Source organism: Mauremys reevesii, linkage group 7 (genome assembly GCF_016161935.1).
Source record: "Mauremys reevesii isolate NIE-2019 linkage group 7, ASM1616193v1, whole genome shotgun sequence".
Lineage (NCBI taxonomy): Eukaryota > Metazoa > Chordata > Testudines > Geoemydidae > Mauremys > Mauremys reevesii.
In genome coordinates this window covers 3735846-3757782 of record NC_052629.1, presented here as the reverse complement: position 1 = coordinate 3757782, position 21937 = coordinate 3735846, and the positions used below count along the sequence as shown (strand labels likewise).

Below are 21937 nucleotides of genomic sequence, written 5' to 3'. Positions count from 1 at the left end.
TTTGGAAAACTTCCCCTCTGCCATTGTGCCCTGGCTCTGGGTTGGAGCCAGCAGCTTGGCGGCGGAAGGCTCTGTATCTCATTACCAAAGCCCTGGGCCAGCCGTGTGAACAGAGTTTCTCCTAATCCCCATTGTGTTTGCTTCCCTGTGAAGCTGGCTGCTTGATCTAACCTGTTGTTCCAAACAGCTGAAATCCTGTTTGAAGTTGTTCTGTTTCCCTTTTCCGCCCTCTGCCCCGCCTCCGCTGGCTCCCCTAGAAGAAGGGTTTTGTTAGCCCAGGTGGATTTATGCATGTGATTTATTTCGGGGGAGCCGTCCCCCTTTGCCAGGCCCACGTCTCAGTCTGCATTGTGGGATTGTGTGGGCTAGAACGGGGAATGTCCTTGGTGGAACATCAGGACCCAGCACGTTGTAATCCCGACCCCTTCAAGTCAAGGAGAGTTCTGCCATTGGCTCCAGTGGGCACCTTGAAGTTGGGAGGCTCTGGGACCAGTTACTGGTGAGGAGTAGAGTGACTGGGAACCTCCAGCCCAACTCTGTCTTGACACCACACGTGCTTTGGGGCTGGAGGCCAGGCGTGAACCCATGCTGGTTCCGAGGTGAGCCCAAACACAGAAGGGGCCTGTTTTCCGGATCCAGCTCAAGATCGTGGTCGTCTCCCAGGAGCTGATCTCCTGGGATATCTGCTACTCAGGGTGGTGAGAAATCTTTGTGAGACCACAAAACTTGGCCTACCCCTTGATCTAAACATCCCTGGCTCGCTCCACCATCTGCAGTCAGAAGCTCCAGCAGTGGCACGTAGACTCCTAGTCTGGAAGGGAAGCAGGCTACAACTTCCCAGCGGACATGGCTGTCCGGGTAACGGGCTGGTTCGTTGGCCTTGGACTGAGGAGCCCTGAGCCATCAAGAGACATAACCAGGCCCCGTTCTGCCTTAACGAAGATGCGAAAGGCTCACGGTTGTGTGTATCGCAGAAGCAGCACTATACAGAGTGTTCCACAACGCGCTCTCCCGAGGGCCATGCACGCCAGCCTACGATGGCTCGGCTCCTCTCAGCTCAGCTGGTCCCCGGGTATCAGTGTTTTGATTCTTCCATCGGTAACGTGGACAACAGGCCGCTGTGGCAAAGGTCTGCGGAGCAGGACGGGTTCTGTTATGGGGCGAGGTTGAGGGGAGGGCGTCTCTGGTGTGGAACTTTGCAAGCACCTGGGATATTTTGTCTGAGAACTTTGGGGATGGGGAAGCCAGTGTTGGCCCTAAACTGGGGGTTCTCATGCTGAGGGTTATGAACAGGCATCGGGGGTAACGATGACCCTGCCCTCTGCACATTGCTAAACGGACGGGCAATCCGAGCTCCATCCTGGCGAAATGTGAGGGAAATCCCAACCTGGAAATGTTGAGAATGAGCCACCTCCTTCCCCACCTGCATCCCACTGATCCACGAGTCCTGTGAATGCGCCACACTCTCCCAATAGCAAATCTTTGCTCTGGGTTGCTACCTATAGGCCAGGGGTAGGCAACCTATGGCACGGGTGCCGAAGGCGGCACGTGAGCTGATTTTCAGTGGCACTCACACTGCCCGGGTCCTGGCCACTGGTCCGGGGGGCTCTGCATTTTAATTTAATTTTAAATTAAGCTTCTTAAACATTTTAAAAACCTTATTTACTTTACATACAACAATAGTTTAGTTATATAGTATAGACTTATAGAAAGAGACCTTCTAAAAACATTACAATGTATTACTGGCACGTGAAACCTTAAATTAGAGTGAATAAATGAAGACTCGGCACAGCACTGCTGAAAGGCTGCTGACCCCTGCTATAGGCTGTAGCAATAGAAGACAAGGAGGGCTCCCAAAGTATTTAAAGGGACACTACCCAATTTCTATACACTGAGCGTTGGCCCTAACTGACAAAGCCTTCAGCAGGCTCCCTTATCGCCCACACATTTATCACCCACGACTATGGCGCTGCGCAGGGCTGATGGGCCTGGAAGCCTTGGCGTTAGGCTCTCTGGAGGCAGGACCTTCTCAGCAGCAGGGCACCAGCGAGGGAAACCCTTCCTGGGAGAGACCAGATCGGCTGAGCACAGGCGAGGCCTAGAGTGACCAGATGTCCCGGTTTTATAGGAACAGTCCCAATTTGGGGGTCTTTTTCTTACATAGGCTCCTATTACCAAGGCCGGCTTTCAGCCGATTCCCCCAATTCCCCAGAATTGGGCCCCACGTGGGCACCTAAGAGGGCCCCACGCCTTAGGCGTCTTTTAATTTTAATTTTTTTTTTACTTACCCGGTGGCGGGGTGGGGAGTCCACTCTGGGGCTTCGGCGGCATTTTGGCGGCAGAGGGGGGTCCGATCCGGGGCTTCGGCAGCATTTCGGCGGCGGGGGGCGTGTGTCCGCTCTGGGGCTTCGGCCGCATTTCAGCAGTGGGGGGTCCTTCGGTGCCACGGAAGACCCGGAGCAGACCCCCTGCCGCCGAAGTGCTGCCGAAGCCCCGGACCGCCGCCAGGTATTCAAATCGGGCCCCGCAGTTCATAAAACCGGCCCTGCCTATTACCCCCCACTCCCGTTTTTCACATTTGCTGTCGGGTCAGCCTAGCAAAGCCCTGCCTCGTCAGCAAAGCGTTCCCCCAAGGGGCGTGGAGTGGGAGCTGGAGTGGGTGTCAAGAGCCAAGTCTTTGTGCTGTGCCTCTGTTTCCCCTCCCACTCTTTATCTGTCTGAGCTCTCCAGGGCAGGGGCTGTCTTGCTATGTGTTTGTCCCGCGTTTAGCCCTGCTCTCAATGGGGGCTGCTGAAAGAACATTCTGGGGTGGGCGTAACCACCACCCTTCATTTGGAATAAACGCAAGACGCAGCTCAACTCCTTTATGGAACTAGGGAGCTGAAACAACAGCAGCCTCCACCAAGACAAAGGCACGTATGGGTGGAGGGGTTTCGCTGGCCATTGTTTTGTGAAGGTTTGTGTGTCTGTAACAGAGGCAGAAAGACCGGAGAAGCAGAGAGAGGAGGAAGCACCAGACACAGCCAGAGAAACACTGGTTGTGTGACCCTAAGGAAAAGCTGAAAGAGAGAGAGCTTTTGGGTTGTGTGCTGGCTAGAAAGGGGCTTGGGATTGTGAGCAAGTAAACCGACTCCTGCTGTTTGATTCCTCCTGTGCTCAGAGAAACAGGAATTTGTGCATTCTTGGTAAACAAACAGGAGTGCATCAAAGAATTACCTGATTCCACCAACAATTTCTCCTCCTAACCGAAATAGCCTGCAACACCCTGAATTTTGGCTAATTCCTTGGGTCAACAAAGAGTAATAACACCACACTGATCTGCATCCACCGAGAGAAGAAACCCCTTTGTGACTTGTCATGGGCTTTTTCTGTACCGGTGCTTGGGCACTTAGATATGGGGGTTGGTCCTGCTTTGAGGAGGGGGTTGGACTAGATGACCTCCTGAGGTCCCTTCCAACCCTAATATTCTATGATTCTATATCAACATAATATGTGCCTCCTCTCCCCTCCCCTCCCCAGTGCCAGTCTGTGTTTGCAGGAGAAATCCCCGATTTTCCATCTGTCCTATTTTACTGTTAAAAAGCAGGGTCTGGTTTCACGTCTAACGAGCAGGAAAGCTGCTTTCAGGCTCTGTCTGGTCTTCGTGTCTTGACAGGCCAGCAGGAACTTTTATTGTGGCAAACTCACGTCAGGGAGGATGTGCAGGCCGGTGCAGACTTGCCAGCCGAGCTAGGGAGCGCGGTCATGAGGCTTCTGGTGTGGACAGAGGAGATGAAGCTGTGGAGTGGGCAATGAAATAGCTTTGGCTGGTCAAAACTCCTGGTATTTGAACATAGAATGAAAGATGCAAACAGCCTGACCTTCCAGTAGCTCTACCAACTCCATGGTTCTGCCCCTGCTGACTACTGGATGGCTAGGTCCTTGCCCCACTGGGACTTCCACCGCCTGGGAGAGCTGAACGGGGAGTTAACCCTTTGTCTCTGGGAAGCACAGGGGTTGATTGACAGGGGGTGGGTCTGCCACTTCCATTTCCCCAGTGGAATCAGAACCTGCAGCCGGAGGAGGGTAGGAGTTAAGCAGCTCGGGCCCCGTCCTGCAGGACCCTCTGTGCATGCGTAAGCCTGTAGCCACACACTTCAGAGTGGAAAGAGCTCCTGGCTCCCTCTGTTGGTGGAAAGGGAAAAGCATGGCTATAGAGCACCTCATTTACATACGTTACATACCCACAATCCACCAGTAGCACTTGGCTCTCACCCTAACAATACCAGACTTAGGTTATGTCTGCACTTGCAATTGAACAACAAAAGTTTTGCCATGATAAGTGCCAGTGTGAACAGCATGTTGCCTGCAGGAGCACTCTCCAGCTGAGAATACAAGTGCTGCTCGTTGGGGGTGGAAGTTTTTTGTTGGCAGGAGAAGTAGGACTGGAAGGTACCTTGATGGAGACTGGATGATGATGAGCTCTCCAAGCAAAGGGGTTGGCTTTTGAAATATCCAGATGTCTGGCCCAGTTGGGACTGGGTTTTGTTTGTGTAGGTTTTTATTATTTTCATGTAACAAACTTTCTTCAGCAGCCTTTGCAATACAAATACAACTGGTTAGTCTAAGGCAGGAGAACCAGAAAGTGAAACTGACCAGTCTAGTGTCACTGCCAGAGTGAGTCCAGGAGGATTTGCACGTATCAGTGGCTCTATCTCCATCGCCAGGCGATGATGAATGATGCAATGGAACAAAGAATCGCAGTCACCTCCTACAAGATGGAAGAACAGTTTGGATGATGCATGAGCCTGGAAAAAATAACTGCTAAAGTGAGGGATAAATCCAGGGCTTTGACAGAGAGCAGGTTCTGCACATGGACAGGAGTTAACCACGCCCTCTGTTCTCCTGGGGACCTCCTTGGCACAATCATACTGGGTTGCTGAATTAACCTGCACTGCCCGTGCCCGCCACAGCAGAATGCCAGCCTTGGAATATAACCATGAGTTAGTCACATGGTTTATTTTTTCTTTTTGCATGGTCTGACTACTGGCTGCATTGTGGGGGCGAAACTCTCTTATCAAATGAATGAAGATCCTGGCGGTTATGTGTAGACAAATAACAGGCTATAGCAGGGGTCAGCAACCTTTCAGAAGTGCTGTGCCGAGTCTTCATTTATTCACTCTAATTTAAGGTTTCGCATGCCGGTAATACATTTTAACGTTTTTAGAAGGTCTCTTTCTATAAGTCTATAATATATAACTAAACTATTGTTGTATGTAAAGTAAATAAGGTTTTTAAAATGTTTAAGAAGCTTAATTTAAAATTAAATTAAAATGCAGAGCCCCCTGGACCAGTGGCCAGGACCCAGGCAGTGTGAGTGCCACTGAAAATCAGCTTGAGTGCCGTGCTGCCTTCGGCACCCATGCCATAGGTTGCCTACCCCTGGGCTGTAGGATGATGAAGAGGCAGCACTGGACTGGGACGCAGGAGGTGCGGGTTCGATTCCTGGCTCTGGCAGGAATGGGAGGTCGAGGATCTGGGCCCTAATGCACTGCAAACAGGTGAAAGCAAGGACATTTGGGGTTAAAGCCTCACCTTGGGGAATTAAAGGGTAAGCCACCATTCCTGGAGCTCAAACGTAGGAGTCTAGTGGGCTGAGGTGGGCCAACCCCCAGGCTCGGAGCAGTAGTCCCCCTTTCCTGCTAAACGTTCACAGATTATCTGTATCGAATCCTGCTTCTTGAGGCCTCAGTCCTGCCCTCACTGAAACAAAGGGCAAAACTCTCCTTGACTTGAATGGAGCAGGGTCAGGTCTAAGTGAGAGTAAAGAGATGCTTGTTTAAATCCAGGGCTAAGATCTATGTGGCTTTAAACCCGACCTCCTGGAAGATGCTGCTGTTTCCATGGAGATCAACTGCCCTTTGCCTCTTCTGCAGAGACTTTAAACAAAGGGGAGATTTGCAGAGGCGCTAAGGTTTGGCTTAGAGAGCAGGAGTCTGTAATTACCTCCCCCTGAGTCAAAGACAAACAGTGGGCTCCGGGGGAGAGCCTGGAGCCCCTGACTCTGAGAGTCAGAGGCTGACGACCGCAGGCAGTTGCCTAGAGAGTGGAATCTTGTGGTTTCTGGAGCAAGTGTTGATTTTCATCATTCTACTGACCTGGGGGCGGGGGGAACGGAAGGCTGCAGCGCCCCTGACATGCCATGCCACTGGGCTGGCTCAAGCAATCCATTGTTCTTGGCACTGGCATCTAGGAATCTCAGCTGAGACTGGGGACCTAGAGTTAGGTCCTACCCTTAAGAGCTTCCAGTCTAAGTAAACAAGCCAGAGGCATCATGTCTTGGGGGGGTGAGCTCTTCCTGGTGCTCAGAAATGCTGTACATACAAAACTGCGCAGTCTCAGCTGGCTGCTGAAGCAGTTTTGTAATGGACATTGAGTAGGTTCACCACTGCCCTCTACTGGCTAGATTCAGAACTGCTCATCTGTGTGTCACAAGCCCTAGACTGCAAACCCTTTGGCTTCAGAGGGCCTTTTGGAGAAGAGGAAAATGGCTCCAAAGGCTGGAGAACTTGCAAAGCTGCTGATTAAACTCATGTGAATGGTTTATTTCAGTGGAATGGCATTGTTACAGCATAGCTTGTCTCCTGCCCTGCCTGTCCTACCTGGTCAGACCTGACCTGTGGTTCCTTTGCTGCACCACTCAGCACTCTGGGTACGAGCCCAACTACATCTTGGTCTCTTCTACAGTGTGACAGTTGGAAAAGTGGCCAGGGGACTAACCCAACAAGGGGCTGAGTGCAATTGGCCTCCACTGATGTCACTGTGTGCTCAGCGCCTTGCGGGCTCTGGGATTGGCTCACCTGTCACTATCTGTGTGGCAGTGTCTTATGAGAATGCTGTTTCCTTTGGAGTCTGTGTCCGAGAGAAGCCGTGGTTTTGTGGATCAAGGATCAAGCATCCTGTGTAACGAACCAGGATGCCCCGGCGCCTGTTATGCAATGCCTGCTGGGCCCCTGCTGTGATTGCAACACACGTTCCTTGAACTTTGCTCATCCAATAAGGTGATTCAGTGGGGGAGCTGAACACCACCTGTCTGACTTGGGAGGCTGCAATCTCTAGTGTGTTTACCTTTGACTTGAACTAGTCACGTGGCTGGGTCACTGTGTAATCTGCAGATGAGGGGGAGAGGCCAGCCACGTGGTAACAGAGGCGAGGAATTGCACAAAACTTCTTCCTCATTAAACTGAATAACCTTGGTGGAAAAGGCATAGCAGCTCCCCCACCTTACTGGGGATGGGGTCTGCGACCAGCTGAATCAGCACAACTGGTGCAAAAACAAAGGAAATCTGCACACTCCAGGGAAATGACCCAAGTCGGGTTGGATTCCCGCCCCAGCCCTGGAGCCTTCGCCAGGGCTGTTCCCAATTGCCAGGCGGAGGTTCTAATGAGGCACTGTGAATCTGGGCCAAGTGCTAAGCTGCTGCAGTGCAGAAGATGCCTGGCACAGATACCCGTCCGGCTGGCATGAGCCAAGCTGCATCAGGCTACGTGGCGCAATGGGGTTCGAGCCATGGACTGGGAGCTGATCTAAAGAGAACAGATGTGGAGCCAGAGGCAGAAGCTTCACAGATCAAGGAGAGTCTCTGATGGGTCAAAAGGAGGGAGAGCTCAGTGGTTTGAGCATTAGCCTGCTAAACCCAGGGTTGTGAGCTCAATCCTTGAGGGGGCCATTTAGGCAACTGGGGTAAAAAACTGTCTGAGGATTAGTCCTGCATTGAGCAGGGGGTTGGACTAGATACCTCCTGCAGTCCCTTCCAACCCTGATAGTCTATGATTCTAATGGCCACTCCACACTGAGATCCCCTTCCAGATCCATACTGCCTGGAACGTCCTCCAAGAGCATCTGCTATCCCAAAGCACTGTACAAATTTGATAGGAATGGATTCTCCCATTACTAAAATGCCGCTGCTGCTGGGGTAGAAAATTGCACTCTGCTTTAAACAGCTGCCTAGAACAAATGATGATTACGGTAAAGTCCAAATTTCTGTGCTAACTTCCCCACTAGCCAGACACAGGCATTCTTAGCCCAGAAAAGTGTCTCATATTGTCAAGATTTAAAAAAAAAAGAAGCATTTCTTATTTCACTGAGGGTGTCCTCGCCTGTGTTGCCCGGTGACATTGCAAATGCAGTGAAATGCAACACTGCTTCTGGTGACTGACATCCCATCCTAGGATATTCACAGTGAGCCAAGAAACGCCAAGGGAGGATTTCACAGAGGGCAAGAGGAATTTTATAAAAGAAGGGCTACTGCAATTCTGCATCAGCTGCTTCTCCCTCCCTGTGGCCTGGCTAATGGGAATAATCAGCCCAGGAATCTATGCAGTGGCCAGACCTGGCTCGCTGCAATGCTATGTAGCAGGCAGTAAAGAGTATCCCAGCCATTGGAAACAATAGCATTGATGGGTCAGACATGGAGCACGTTACACCAGCCTGATGGAGAGAAGATTTTATAGGCCAGAAGGGATCATTATGATAATCTATCCTGACCTACTGCATAGCACAGGCCAGAGACTCTCGCCCAGTGATTCCCGCATTGAGACTAACAGCCGTGACTTGGTCATTCCAGTTTGACCCTGTTCGGGTTTGATTCCTATCTGAATCTCTAAGGCCTTGCATCAGCCTGTAGTGTGTAGGTGTCGTACTTCCCGGCTTCCAGTGGAGTGGGAGGGAAGGCAGGTACACTCAGTCTAGCTCAACAGGAAATGCTAATCTGCCCTTGAAATGGAGGGGAATTTCAGGAGCCAGAATGCAGCCACCCAGGAGAATAGGACTAACATCCTCTGAGGCTAACATCCTTACTCTCCTGAAAAATGCTGCCGGCTCTCCAGTGAACACGTGGTTGGAGACCTCAGATCTAGGGCACCTCCAGCAGCAGGGGGTAACCTGGCACCGAGCTCGGGCACCGGCTCAGGAATCCATCTGGGGGACGCTAACCGGTGAAAGAGCAAATCTCGTTTGCGTGAGGCCAAAGGCGCCCGCGCCAGGATCTAAGAACTCAGCGTGATGGAGGCAATGCTGCTGGTTAGACTCGGGGGAATGGACCAGCCTTCCCACGAGGTGGCTGGCATAGAACAGTTGCTTTGCCGGGTCTGGAGGGCAGCAGGATGTGTGACGCCTTCCCGCAGTTGAACAGCCCCATAACAATTGAGTGTTGGTCGGTCTCCCTCACTCGAGGTGATGGCTGGATTCTAGCATCTTAAATACCACAGGTGGTTCCAGTGAAGTCAGCGAGAGCGGTCAGGACTCCATGTCTAGAACCGAACCAGAGAAATAACCGATCTGTCTAGAGTCCAGAAGATGTTTGCTGATTCTAATTGAAACTGCACCAGCAGGCTGGAGAGGCAGAACTGCAATTCTCCTGCATCCACAGCAGCTCCACCTGCAGAATTTTTAAATTTGGGCTTCGGCCAAGCGTGACATCACAAATGCCAACTCTGCCCATCCCCTGAGAGCAGGGCACTGCTGATAGCTGCCTGGTGCTTGCAGGAGATGCAGAAAGCTCCTGCTAAGGAACAGCTGCGGTTGCATTGTTTAGCGTTAGGAAGAGCCCCATGCTGAAGGGCCAGCCCAGTGCTCCTGTAATGGACGCGTAGTAAATACCCCACAGCAGGGCCGCTCCCAGAGATCTAACTCCCATCACCTGTAAACAATGGGGGACATATCGATCAGGGTCCAGAAAGGAACAGCAGGGTTTTATAAAAGAGAGCAGCCTTTATAGCAGTTGTCAGTCGCCAGCCAAACCTGGCCGTTCCTCCGATAGGATTCAGAAGACTGCTAGCTGAGGGGGAAGCAGGCGATCTGAGGCTAGTTAAGCACTGGAACTGGGAGGTTGTGGAATCCCCATCCTTGGAGAACAGGTTCAACAAATGCCTGCAAGGATGGTTTAGGTCTAGGCCAGGCAGTAAGGGCTGGATTAGATGGTCTCTTGAGGGCCCCACATTTCTATGCTCCCATGGCATACACTGGATCTGGTCGTAGTAAAGCACTACAGGATCTCAGTTGTACACGTGAGATTAATTCAACTGAACTTGGCTCCGAATGTGGTAATCAAACAGAGTCTTTGTTTCTGATCTGTGAGTTGACTTCCAGTGCCTGGAACGAAGGGCGGGATCTAGGTGCAGCAGGGATCTGGGCTGGGTTGGATTTGATTAAATAATTGGGACGAGGAAGTAAACCTAGGAATGAAACTAGCAACTGATATTAAACTGGGAGGAGCTGCAAATGCCACTGAGGACAAAGATAGGCTACTAAGGTCTCCAGAGAGACTGGAAACACAGCCAGGTAATGAAAGCCAGGGCGGGTTCGGGCCCTGGTGAAAAATTTTTTCGGGCCCCCCAGCAAGAGCGGACCAGCTAAACAGGGCCAACGAAGCTGGGGAAGCCGGGCCTTGGGCCCCCTTCTGGACTGCCGGGCCCCGGTAATTTGTACCGGCTTCCACCCCCCATTGGCCTTGATGAAAGAAACAAGATTCCCTCTAGAACCATAGAGAAGTAGGACTGGAAGGTGCCTCCCAGGTCATCTTGTCCAACCCCTTTAGGGTAAATGCAAAATAATCTGACATTCAGCTATTTAGCAGGCAGGTAAAGTGGGAAGCAGAGATGCTGAACGAGACCTAGGGGTGGTAGCAGACAGCAAATCGGACACAGGTTTGCAACGTGATATGGCAGCAAGAAGGGACCAACACAACTGGGTCTGGGGGGGAGTCTACGCAGAGGCATTGCAGGATGGGGAATTAATAGACCCATCTCTATGGCTATGGCCACAAGCCCACGGCACCGAGGCGATGTCGACACTAGCATGGAGCGGCCACATGGGAGATCTTACAGCTGCAGCGGGTAAGCGCTCTAGGGTAGGCATGGCCCGAGTCTCGGAGCCCAGCTCAATTGACTCAGGCTTGCAGGGCCAAAAACAGCAGTGCAGAGGAACGTCTCCTCTGCTATTTTATAGCCCTGCAACCTGAGCCCCGCAAGCCCGAGTCAGGTGAGCCGAGCTAGCCGTGGTCATGCTGCAGGGCTTTTAGTGCATAACCTATATGGCTCTGGTGCAACTGCACCTGGACTAGGCTGGTCACGGCAGGCCCTCAGTTACCAGAAATGCACAGAGGGAATTCAGAGCAGAGGAACAAAAATGGCTCAGAGGGCTGCGGGACTGGTCTACAGGGGCTGATTGAGAGGGAACAGGAGGTGAATCAATTCAGCGCCTGGCTTTCTAGCTGGAAACTTCCTCTCTATAGTTACAAGTGAGGACGGCCACTACACCTGCAGAAACAGGCACAAATGTGTCAGCCTTGGTCACCAGGAGCTGGATGGGCCGTGCAGTCTGAACCCCCCTTTCACCCCTCTGCCCAGACACACGCTGGCTGGGGCTTGCGCTGCCGGCACTGGGGGACGTTCTCAGCCTGTGTTATGCAGGAGGCTGGACTAAATGATCATGATGCTTCTTTCCGGCCTTCGATCTCTGGCCTGTACCTGCTCCAGAGATGAATGTAGCGGGCTCCTTCTCCCCAAATAGTAGAGCAGGGTGAAATGTTTCGCCCGAAATGCCTTTCGGTGAAAAATGCAGATTCGGTAACACCAAAACGTCCGCCAAGTCGGTCCCTGGGAAGGGAAAAGCCAAGTTTTGCTTTGCCAGCTTGAAATGACATTTTATCTTGAAATTCCCTTTACTTTTATTTTTTTTTAAAAGTCCCCAAATGGTCATTAAAAAACGCTCTCCGTTTGGGCTGAACGGGTGACGGGGGGAATTCCTGCCACTGCAATAAACCCATTGGCCCAGTCTGGAGAAGAGGGGGTCCTTGGCATGGATGCATTGAACGCCCATGGCCTCATGGTCCTGCCCCATCATCAGCCTCCAGGCAGGGGCACAGCCTGTCCCCATGGGGACCCCAGCTACTCCAGCCTCTGGGGGAATCCCAGCCTCCCTGCGGTCAGAGCTCTGACTCCCCTCCTTGCCCACTCCAGCCCCATCAGGGAGCCCCACAGCCAGAAGAACCTCAGCTTCCCAGCATCAGGGGGCCCCCTCCTCAGTTCCCCAGGGCCAGACCCACCTGTGGGGGTCCCCCTGCCCCACAGCCAGGGGCCCCGGGGCCCAAGGACCCCCAACCTCAATAGCTAAGAACCCTTGGACTCCCAAGCTCCCCATACATTCCCCCACTCCTCCACTGCCCGGAGCCCCTGGGGTCCCACCCCATCAGCCCCCCCGCACCCCACAGCCAGCCCCCCGTGGGGCCTCCACCCCCCATTCCCAGGAGCCCCTCAGCCCCTCAGAGCCCCACAGCTAGCCCCCCATGGGGCCTCCACCCCCATTCGCAGGAGCCCCTCAGCCCCCCCGAGCCCCACAGCCAGCCCCCCCATGGGGCCTCCACCCCCATTCGCAGGAGCCCCTCAGCCCCCCGAGCCCCACAGCCAGCCCCCCCTGGGGCCTCCACCCCCCATTCCCAGGAGCCCCTCAGCCCCCCCGAGCCCCACAGCCAGCCCCCCCATGGCCGGGGGCCCCCGGGGATCCCGCCCGCAGCCCGTGCCCGGCAGCGGCCGCGAGGTGGCGCCGCGGTGCCCGGCTCCGCGGCGCGCGGCAGCGGCTGCTGCTCACTCGGCTCCGGCAGAAGGAACCTGCGCCGGCCCCGCCGCCCGGCCCCGGTGCGCAGCGAGCCCCCGCCAGCCCGAGCCGGGACCGCGGGCAGCGCCACAGGCAAGTGCGGCAGAGCCGGGCCGGGGCGGGGTGTGGGGAGACTCAGGCGGGTTGGGAGCAGGGGTGGATCTGGGGTTGGGGGCAGGATCGGGGTGGGGTATGGCCCGGGATCCGGGGAGCTATGGGGCCTGGGGGCAGGATTAGGGGTGGGGTGTAGGGGACCATCTGGAGAGCTATGGGGCCATGGGGTTGGGGGCAGGATCGAGGGTGGGGTATGGCTGGGGAGCTATGGGGTTGGGGGCAGGATTAGGGGTGGGGTGTAGGGGACCATCTGGAGAGCTATGGGGCCTTGGGGTTGGGGGGCAGGATCGAGGGTGGGGTATGGCTGGGGAGCTATGGGGGTTGGGGGCAGGATTAGGGGTGGGGTGTAGGGGACCATCTGGAGAGCTATGGGTCCATGGGGGTTGGGGCAGGATCGAGGGTGGGGTATGGCTGGGGAGCTATGGGGGTTGGGGGGCAGGATTAGGGGGTGGGGTGTAGGGGGACGAGCTACAGGGCCATGGGGGTTGGGGGGCAGGATTGAGGGCTGGGAGTATGGGCAAGGATCTGGGAGGCAGGAGTGGGGGGTATAGGGAAAATCTGTGGGGCTTTGGGCCATGGGGACTGGAGGGCAGCTCAATGGCCAGGGGAAGGATCTGGGGAGCTATGGAGGTCTGTGGGGCAGGATTAGGGGATGGGGTATAGGGGGAGGATCTGGAGGGCCACAGTGCCATGTGGGTTGGGGGGCAAGATCGGGGGTGGGATTATAGGGGGAGGATCCGGGGAGCAGGATTGGAGAGTGGGGGTGTGGGTGAGGATCTGAGAGGCTACAGGACCATGGGGGCTGGGAGATAGGATTGGGGGGCGGGATATAGGGAGAATCTGGGGAACTATGGGGCCACGGGGGTTGGGAGGGCAGGATCAGTGGCCAGGGGAATAGGGGAAGGATCTGGGGAGCTATGGGAGTCTGGGGGGCAGGATTGGAGCGTGAGGGTATTCAGGGGTTATGGGACAGAGGTAACATCCATCAGGGTCTGGGGGGTAGGATCCGGGAGGCAGAGATATAGGGGGAGGATGGAGGGTATGGGGCAGGAGTAGGATGGGGGCGGGTATAGCCAGAGGATCCAGGGGTGTACAGGGCAGAGGTAATATCCTGGGAGTGAGAGAGATAAGGGGGTGTCTAGGAGGAATTTGGTGGGCAGGGGTCTGGAAGAGTGGCATGTTGGGGGCTGTGGGTGGGGCTGGATTTAGGGGAACAGGTGTAACGTGCTGGAGGCCAGGATCTTGGGGGTGCATGATGTGGGAGTGGGTTTAGAGGAGCAGGTTCTGGTGTGCAGGGGGAGTAGGAGACATACTGTAAAGTGGGAGACGCCAGTGTCTGGTCCTGGGGGCATGGTGGGGTGGGGTGCCTGGGGGGTGTTATGGGTCAGGGAGTGTGGTGGATGGGGATGGGCTGGGAGGCGCAGGGGGTATGTATGGGGATGGCCAGGTTTTGGTGTCGGTAGCTCAGGAAACATTCAGTGCGTGGGTGAAATCCAATGGGATATTGATGCCTTCTTCGCCTCCCCACCCACATGAGTGCCCTCATGGACGGGGGAGGGGGTGATTTGGGGAGTCACCTGGATTGAAGACTGGAGCCCCTTAGGGGGGCTGGCTGTGAGGCTCGGGGGGTTCAGATTCATGACAAATTGCAGGCCAGTGACACTTGGGCTGGGGGCTGGAGAGGGATGCAGCTGATGGGATTGTGATGCTGGAATGCAGTTGTTTTTCTCTGCCAGCTGGGCACTTTCCCTTCTCCCCCTTCCCTGAGTGCTGGGCTGCGTGTGATGCAGGGATCTTTCACATGTGCAGGACAAATTTCCTTCGCTGGCCCCCTCCTCGTCCCCACTGCGCCCTGCGCTCGGCGGGGCCTTTCAGAACACGAGCTTGAAAGCGGGGTAACCAGGAGACGCCTCTTCTGCTGCCGACAAAAATAGTCTTGCAAGACAAAGAAACTGTCCAACAAGGATGAGGAGTGCAGGTTCCCCCAGAGGCAGGGAAATTATTATTAACGACGATGCCATTTTTCTGTGCTCGCTGGAAAGTGGCTGCCCTCCCAGACAGGGTCCTTAATGTTCCCCCTTCACCTTCTCTTAACCAGGAGCTTAAAGGTTGCCCTGAATAAAGGCCCAACTCTTAGTGACTTTGGTAGGTCTTAAACTTGAACCTGGGCTGAAGTGCTTTGCTGAATCAGGGCTGTGGGGTTCTATTGTGGCCACACTTCCTTCTGGTGTGTTACGGTGCCATGTTTAACACAGTGGATCTCTGCTCATCTTGGCATGGTTGCTCTGGGGAGGGCAGAGAACCAGTGTTTGTTGTGGTCCTGAATTTTGGTTTAGTGACTTAGGGGCTTCTCGTGTCTGGAAAACGTGTTTCTAGCCCGTTGGAAATGAGGGATTTGTGTAGCATTGAGGGTTTTTTTTTAAAAGTCCATTCGAATGGTTCCCTTCCCTTTAGGAATGTAATGGGTTCTTGTAGCTGTGAGATTTATTCAGCGATTGTGACAGACTGAATGGTGGGAAAAACAACCAGGAGCCCTTGAAATAATTGCTGTCTAGTCTGTGCTCTGGAGGGGAATAGCTGCTTATAGGTGCATTACCTTACTTCATAACTATGCATGGAGCATCTGTATCAGCAGCTCAGGTAAGGATCCCAGCACGGGAGCTGGGGTTAAGGTCAGCTGGATGGGCTGGGCTGTGTGAGGGGTGGGGAGGGAGAAGCTCTCCCCTGGGTTTCTGGAGTTTACCAGGGAGGCTGAAATTGACGGTTTGATGCAACTTGTGGTGTATCTGCTGTAGCTTAAGGTGCAGAGAAGAACAGTTTCTCACTAGTGCTTTGTAAAGCTGTGTGAGCTGATTGAGTGAAAGCTGCTGTAGAATTCAAATAGCAGAGAGTCCCCCCAAAGACTTGGTATCTGCTTAAACTATCAGAGAGTGTGTGTTTCTATCCAGCCCCCGTGGATAAAATAGTCGGGGGAGAAAGCTGAGTTTGGCTTCCAATCTGCTTTGCTGCCCTTCCTCTTGTGTTGAAAACCCTGTGTAAAATATTAGGGGTGTGTGTGTGTTTGGCTTGAAGGTAGGGTGCAGCTCGCTGGCTCCTCGTTGCCCTGTTACTTGCTTTGGAAATCTGTGAGATTAGAATTTCTATTTTTGTTACTCTTGCTGCTTTGCGACCCCTCGTCATATTTTACCAGTGCTAGGACTCTGCTGTAACAAGGTCATGGTGGAATCATCTGCATGTCAATTTTCTGAATAAATTCTCTTTCCTCTCTTTTCCCCCCCGTGGACCTCCCAGTCCCAACCCTGCAGCTAACATGAAAATAAAACCTTCAAGCTGAGCATTCAGGCAGCCTTGTAATAAGATGATGCCCAGAACAGAAATCAGCTATTGGACTTAGGCTTTGCTCTAGTTTGTCTCTTAAAAAAGAAAGAGCGAGCGAGAGAAAGGGCTTCAGCAGAATTACAATACCTGATGTGCCTACTGGGACTTCTAGGGGCAAGCAAGACTGTGCTTTTAATGTAGGTCCTATACAAAGCTGTGTATGTGCGAATCACTTTGGATGGGACAAAGTGCTGTGCAGCGCTAGTATTCTTTTATCCAAGGTAGAAGTAATTTGCTTCTAATATTCATTCTGAAAGCTGAGTGAAAGGGGACATCAGCTGAAAGTTAAGCTATGGGGGAAAAATAAACAAGGTTTTAGTCAACTTGAAGCCAATAAAAATGCTTCTAACAACTGTTTTCATTGGCTTTTTTAAAGAAAATGTATCTTTGAATAAATAAAGGGGAGATGATTCAGTCTTGGGGTTAAAGCACTGGATCTAGACAGTTTGGTTCAATTCCCGGCCCTGACAAACACTTCCTGTGGGACCTTTAAAGAGTCACTTAGCCTTTCTGAGCCTCAGTTTCCCATCTGTAAAATGGGGCAAGTACATCCTACCTCACAGTGCTGTTGTGAGGATAAATCCACGCCTGTCTGTGAGGCGCTCTGGTACTGTGGCGATGGGGGGTCCACGTAAGCAGGTTGCCAGTAAGGGTTTTTGAAACCCAAACCTTGTGGCACAAAGAAACCAGAAGTAAAACTGGCATGAAACGCACACGAAACTGACTTAAATGGGCTTTCATTGTTCGAACCCAGTGAAATGCAGCCTGTCACAAAGAGCACGGCTGGGGACAAGCAGAATGGATCTATAAATAGTGGAAAACTCTTGAAGTCTGAGGTATTGCTAACAACAGCAGGGGAACTTGTCAATGTAAATAACTTGTAATGAGTCTCTTTACGTTTGGGGCCCCTTTTTCTTCTCAGGGTAACTCTAAAATTACGCTTCTGCTTCTAACCTGAAAATAAAGCCCTTGCACCACAAAGCCTTAACTGCAGGTCGCATCCAGCAGGTTATGATGCACTGCACGGCTTTGTTTGAAAGAGAAGACAAATGCACGCTGCCGGGAAACTTTGCCTGAACACGGTCAGCCTGGCGTTAGCTCCTGCGTAGATCGGCTGTGGCAATGATCATTTCCCAGCCCCACGCATGGTCTTTCCAAACCTACTTCACATTTGAGGGGTTGGTTGCTTCCTTTCCTTCTGAATTTTATCTCCAACCCCCTGGTGCTGACTTTAAAGGGAGAGCATGCCTCTCTGAGCAGGGTTTGGATGGGCTGCCGTGGTGTGCTGGAATCTGACTCAGTCTGGGGATATTTATGCCCTGTTCCTGGTCTCTAAGGTAATGGGGCCACGGATGAACTTGGTGCGAGTGGGAGCAAATCCGGCTAAGCTCAGTGGGCATTGTGCTCACTAAGGTCACAGCTGGATTGGTCTGTTGTGCTGCTCTCCCATTTGAGTTGGTTACTGGGATTCCCTCTCGCTTGGACAGATGGCCCAGGGTAGCAGAGACGTGGAGTTGCTTGGGGAAATGGACCGACCCCGATGGGTCTGTCTTCACTGCAGAGTTCGCTTGGGCTCTTTTTGGTTGTTGCCTCTCAGCCCTCTCCAGTCCACATGCAAAACTCTCACCGGAGAGTGGTGAGTTAAACCCTGGCCAGCTGCGGGAGCGGGGTTAGGGCCCGGGTTCCACTTTCAGTGGGGCTGGTTATCTGCCTACTTTGCAGCAAGCACACAGGCTAAACCATCCCTGGGCTGCCAGTCTGCCAGTGCCTGCCCACAGGTCCCGCCATGTGCCCAGGAGGTCAGACAAGTTCTTCCACGATTTGGTGGGAAGGAATCGGAGCGGCTCATCTCACCGCAGCTCAGAGCACCCTGGGATGTGCCCCCAGAAGTCCTAGCGGTACACACAGGGGAGCGCAGCACAAGTGAGGACACGGTCACATGTGCTGGCGTTGTCACGTGGCTTCTTGCAGGCTCAACTTGGCTGGTTGGCACCTGCGTCTAACTCTGTGCAGCGAAGACATCCCCTGTGTGTACATTGCAAGGAAAAAAACCAGCCAAAGCATTTGAGGGGAAAACTGGGGAGCAGTATGGGGAGAACACCTCTCCTGTGAACGAAAACTCTCATGATAAAAATTGCATTTCTCTGGGTTACCCAGAACCTTGGATGATGAAAACTGAGCTCTGAATCGCCTCTCACATAACGTCTTGAAGCTCGACGATTTCCCCGGGGGTGAGATCCGAATCAAGCCCTCTGCTTTGCCAGTTTCACTTTCAGGTTCTCATACGCCCTAGCACGTCTGTCCTTTTGTCCTTTCTGGTAAAAGGTCCTCCCCCCACCCCTGGCCGTCTGGCGTGTCACTGTGCAGACCTAAGGTAGGAAGGCTCCGCAGATCGCTGGTCGTCCTCAGACCACAGAACTAGCACAGGGCTGCTTTGTTTGGGTTTCTGATTAATAAATAAAAGAGAAGATTCGTGGAAATTGCTTGTACGTGTCCTTTCATGGGAGTGTCTTGCAAAGCTAAACAGCTTCCAGCAAACCCTCCATTGTGCAGCTAACTGATGCGAATTGTCCTGGTGAGGGATAGGGGTTTTTTACCCCAGAGTTGAGAGACAGGAGCCAGGTAAACTTGGCATTTGGCTTCCCCTGCTGAATGAATGCGAGCCTGCCTGTCTCTCCCCACAAGTTCTGAAAGAGGGACCACTGCCCACCCACATCCCTGAGGCCTTCAGGATGGCGCTGCTTTCCGGTTGTGTGGCAGGAAATCCCACGTGCTCACCGCCTCCGTTCTGAGCTAGCTACCTGCTGCTGCTGCCTCCCAGGGAGAGACAGGGGCCAGTTACCCCGTGCAGGCTGGTGGAGAGACTCCTGGACAGAGGCCTGGTGTATCAATACTGGCTTCTTCCACAGCACCCGGCCCTCCTGCCTCTCCTTGTGCCCCTCTCTGTCAAGCCCAGAGCCCCCTTGAGGTTTGCCCTGAAGGAGTCAAAATCAAATCCCTAACACCAGAGAAGTGAGGGGGCAGAAGTCCAGGGGTGGGAGGAAGGATTTATGTCCCGTACCTGTTTTCTGGGAGCACCAACTGCGTCTCAGGTGTCCCCAGGCTTGTCGTCACTTGTGCATCTACGTTCAAGCCCTGGGCTGAACATCTGCCTCTTTCTAGCATGTCCCATCAGCTGTTGCTCTGAGGTGCGACTGACTCTGGAGCGGGGCTACGCTTGCTGGCAGGAAGGAGTCTGTGGGCTCCGTTGTCTGGGGCCGCGGGATGTTGCAAGTTGGCTGTTAGTTATTGGAGTGATGGAGCGAGAGCTGCTGGAAACTGAAGACAGCTGAACAAACAGAACCAGCGGACCCATGCGGCTCTTCTTCCACTCTGTAGCAGTTGGAGAGGAGCTCCAGCCAGAGGGGTCTGAGCGTGTCAAATCCTGAAGCGTGGGGGGGAAACAGGGATATACTAGAAGCCAGTTTATAGCCCGGAGTGCACAATATGCTGGCCCCAGCTCTCATTAATGTCCCTGGACAATTCTCAGCCATGGGACTAGGAATACTCCTGGAGCTGCTGAAGGCAGATAACGAGAAGCTCTGGAGATTGGGCTCTGAGTATGACTCTGGACATTTCACTTTCTGAGCCTGATGCATTGGCATGAGATGTTCTTCCTGATTCTAGCAATTCACTAATTTATTCCCTCTCCAGATTAGGGAGGTAATGAGCTAGATCAGCTTTTGGCCTTAAATCTAGCAGATACTTCCGCTCCCTTTTGCCAGACAAATAGCGTCTGTTTGACTAATCACCAGTTTTCCGTAGAGGAGTGGAGATGCTGATCTTTGGGTCTGTGTCACAGTGAGCTGGGTGCCCTTTATGAGCTGACTGACCATTTGGAAAGGAGTGTGTGGGTGTAGGGGAAATCTAACAACTGTCTGGGAGGGCTGAAAATCAGCTGGTGTGAACGGCCAAGACCATGGAGGGAACTGATCTAATGTGATCCCTTCTGACCTTAAACACTGTGAAACTGTAACGAGTGTGCAAGGCACAGATGTAATCAGTTATGATAACCTAATGTAGAGTAACCCTCCCCTTTTAACTTCTGTGACACATACCTAAAACCCAGGAAATTCACTTGAGAACCAAGCTGTCTCCACTACTGATTGATGGCCGGTGGCTAATGTAGTTACTGTCCATAAGCCAAAGACTGGTGCTCTGCGGAGAAAGTGCCAGCAGACCAAGTGTCTCTAAATGGATGAAGAATGCTTGTCCGAAGTTCACCGTTAGTCAGCATCCCATGAGAAGCCTTGAGACACTAAGGCATTGCCATTACACAGCCGATGGAGAATGGTTCCTGTGTGGATTTCTGCCCTCCAAGAGCTTGTTATTAAAACTGTCTAAAAGTGGAATGGACTTTGATCTAATTCTACTGTCCAAACTGAGTGAGATGCAAAAAGCAAGCAGGACGAAGAGTGGAGAGAGAACGTTACCAAAAACGCGGTTTTATCAGTAATCAGTTTTGCCAAGTGCGTTTGAAAAGCATGAGTCAGGGCCCAAAAATCAGGAGACTGTCTTGAAAATCATGAGATTTTCAAAGAGCAATCTGGGATTTATTTGCTTCTGGGTTTTGAACTATTAAAGTTTCACACGTTCATGCTTTTCTCTGCAACTGTGAGGGCTAGAAAAAATATGTTTTTAAAATGAAAGCAGCGATTCTAATGGAATAATGCGACTCCAGCAGCTGGGGATTCAAAAAACATATTGTGAGATTGGTAATAAAACCACAAGAGTGGACAGTGCTGAGTAACAAAGGCAAGGAAGAGTTTTATTGGTCGACAGTGTCTCTTTGTTGTTACCATTTCTGAGTGTGATCCTTCAGCTAGAAATCATACGGATTTACTGCTCCCTTCCTTGGACGCAATACATATTAATCCATCCCTTGGTTCTTGTTGGCTTTTTAAAAATGGGAACGCTGAGAGATCTGTTTTGAAGTACTGAGTGCCTGTGCTGTCATCCATCACTTTGTTTTTCTGCTTCCCAGTAAGTTCACCTCCCTCCCGCTTCTTCTCTCCTGACGTGTGCAGGATCAGAACATGAGACGCTGTTTGCACTCCAGACGTGCCTGTTCTGAGGGGGCAGGTTAAAGGGACACTGCGCAAATATACAACCCAGATTAGATTTTGAATTTGTTCCCCATTCTTAACAATCAAAGAGGGTGTTACATGGGCAACTCCTGGTTTTAAGAACAGGAGCACTTGTGGCACCTTAGAGACTAACAAATTTATCTGAGCATAAGCTTTCGTGAGCTACAGCCCACTTCTTCGGACGCATAGAATGGAACATATTATACGAGTATATATATATATACGTACAGAGAAGATGCCATACCAGCTCTAAGAGGCTAATTAATTAAGATGACCTATTATCAGCAGGAAAAAAATGTTTGTAGTGGTAATCAAGGTGGTCAATTACATACAGTTGACAAGAGGTGTAAGGATAGTTATCATAAGGAAATAGATTCGAGTAGTGTAATGACTCAGCCATTCCCAGTCTCTATTCAAGCCAGAGTTAATGGTATCTAGTTTGCATATTAATTCAAGCTCAGCAGTTTCTCGTTGGAGTCTGTTTTTGAAGTCTTTCTGTTGCAAAATTGCCACCTTCAGGTCTGTTACTGAGTGGCCAGAGAGGTTGAAGTGTTATTCCACTGGTTTTTGAGTGTTATGATTCCTGATATCAGATTTGTGTCCATTTATTCTTTTGCATAGAGACTGTCTGGTTTGGCCAATGTACATGGCAGAGGGGCATTGCTGGCACATGATGGCATATATC

General features: G+C 52.3%; 1 protein-coding gene and 1 long non-coding RNA gene across 7 annotated transcripts in view; one reads left to right on the top strand and one right to left on the bottom strand.

The window, feature by feature from the left end:
* Window positions 1-280: 280 nt before the first annotated feature.
* Window positions 281-6097, bottom strand: LOC120369004. Of its 4 annotated transcripts, none has more exons than XR_005582888.1 (4): window positions 5575-6097; window positions 4636-4750; window positions 3688-4164; window positions 281-1131 (listed from the first exon to the last, which is right to left on the bottom strand). It is a non-coding gene; the product is annotated as an uncharacterized LOC120369004 (long non-coding RNA). The 4 variants fall into 4 exon arrangements; XR_005582889.1 differs by lacking the exon at window positions 281-1131 and having other exon boundaries at window positions 3607-4164; window positions 5575-5792; window positions 5986-6091; XR_005582887.1 differs by lacking the exon at window positions 281-1131 and having other exon boundaries at window positions 3607-4164; window positions 4436-4750.
* A 6540-nt stretch (window positions 6098-12637) lies between these two features.
* SEMA4G (semaphorin 4G) overlaps window positions 12638-21937 on the top strand; it is a 99025-nt gene continuing 89725 nt past the window's right edge. For all 3 annotated transcript variants that reach the window (XR_005583049.1, XR_005583046.1, XM_039482457.1), the window contains exon 1: window positions 12638-12727. The gene's annotated coding sequence lies outside the window, so the exon portion shown is untranslated. The remainder of the gene's footprint in view (window positions 12728-21937) is intronic.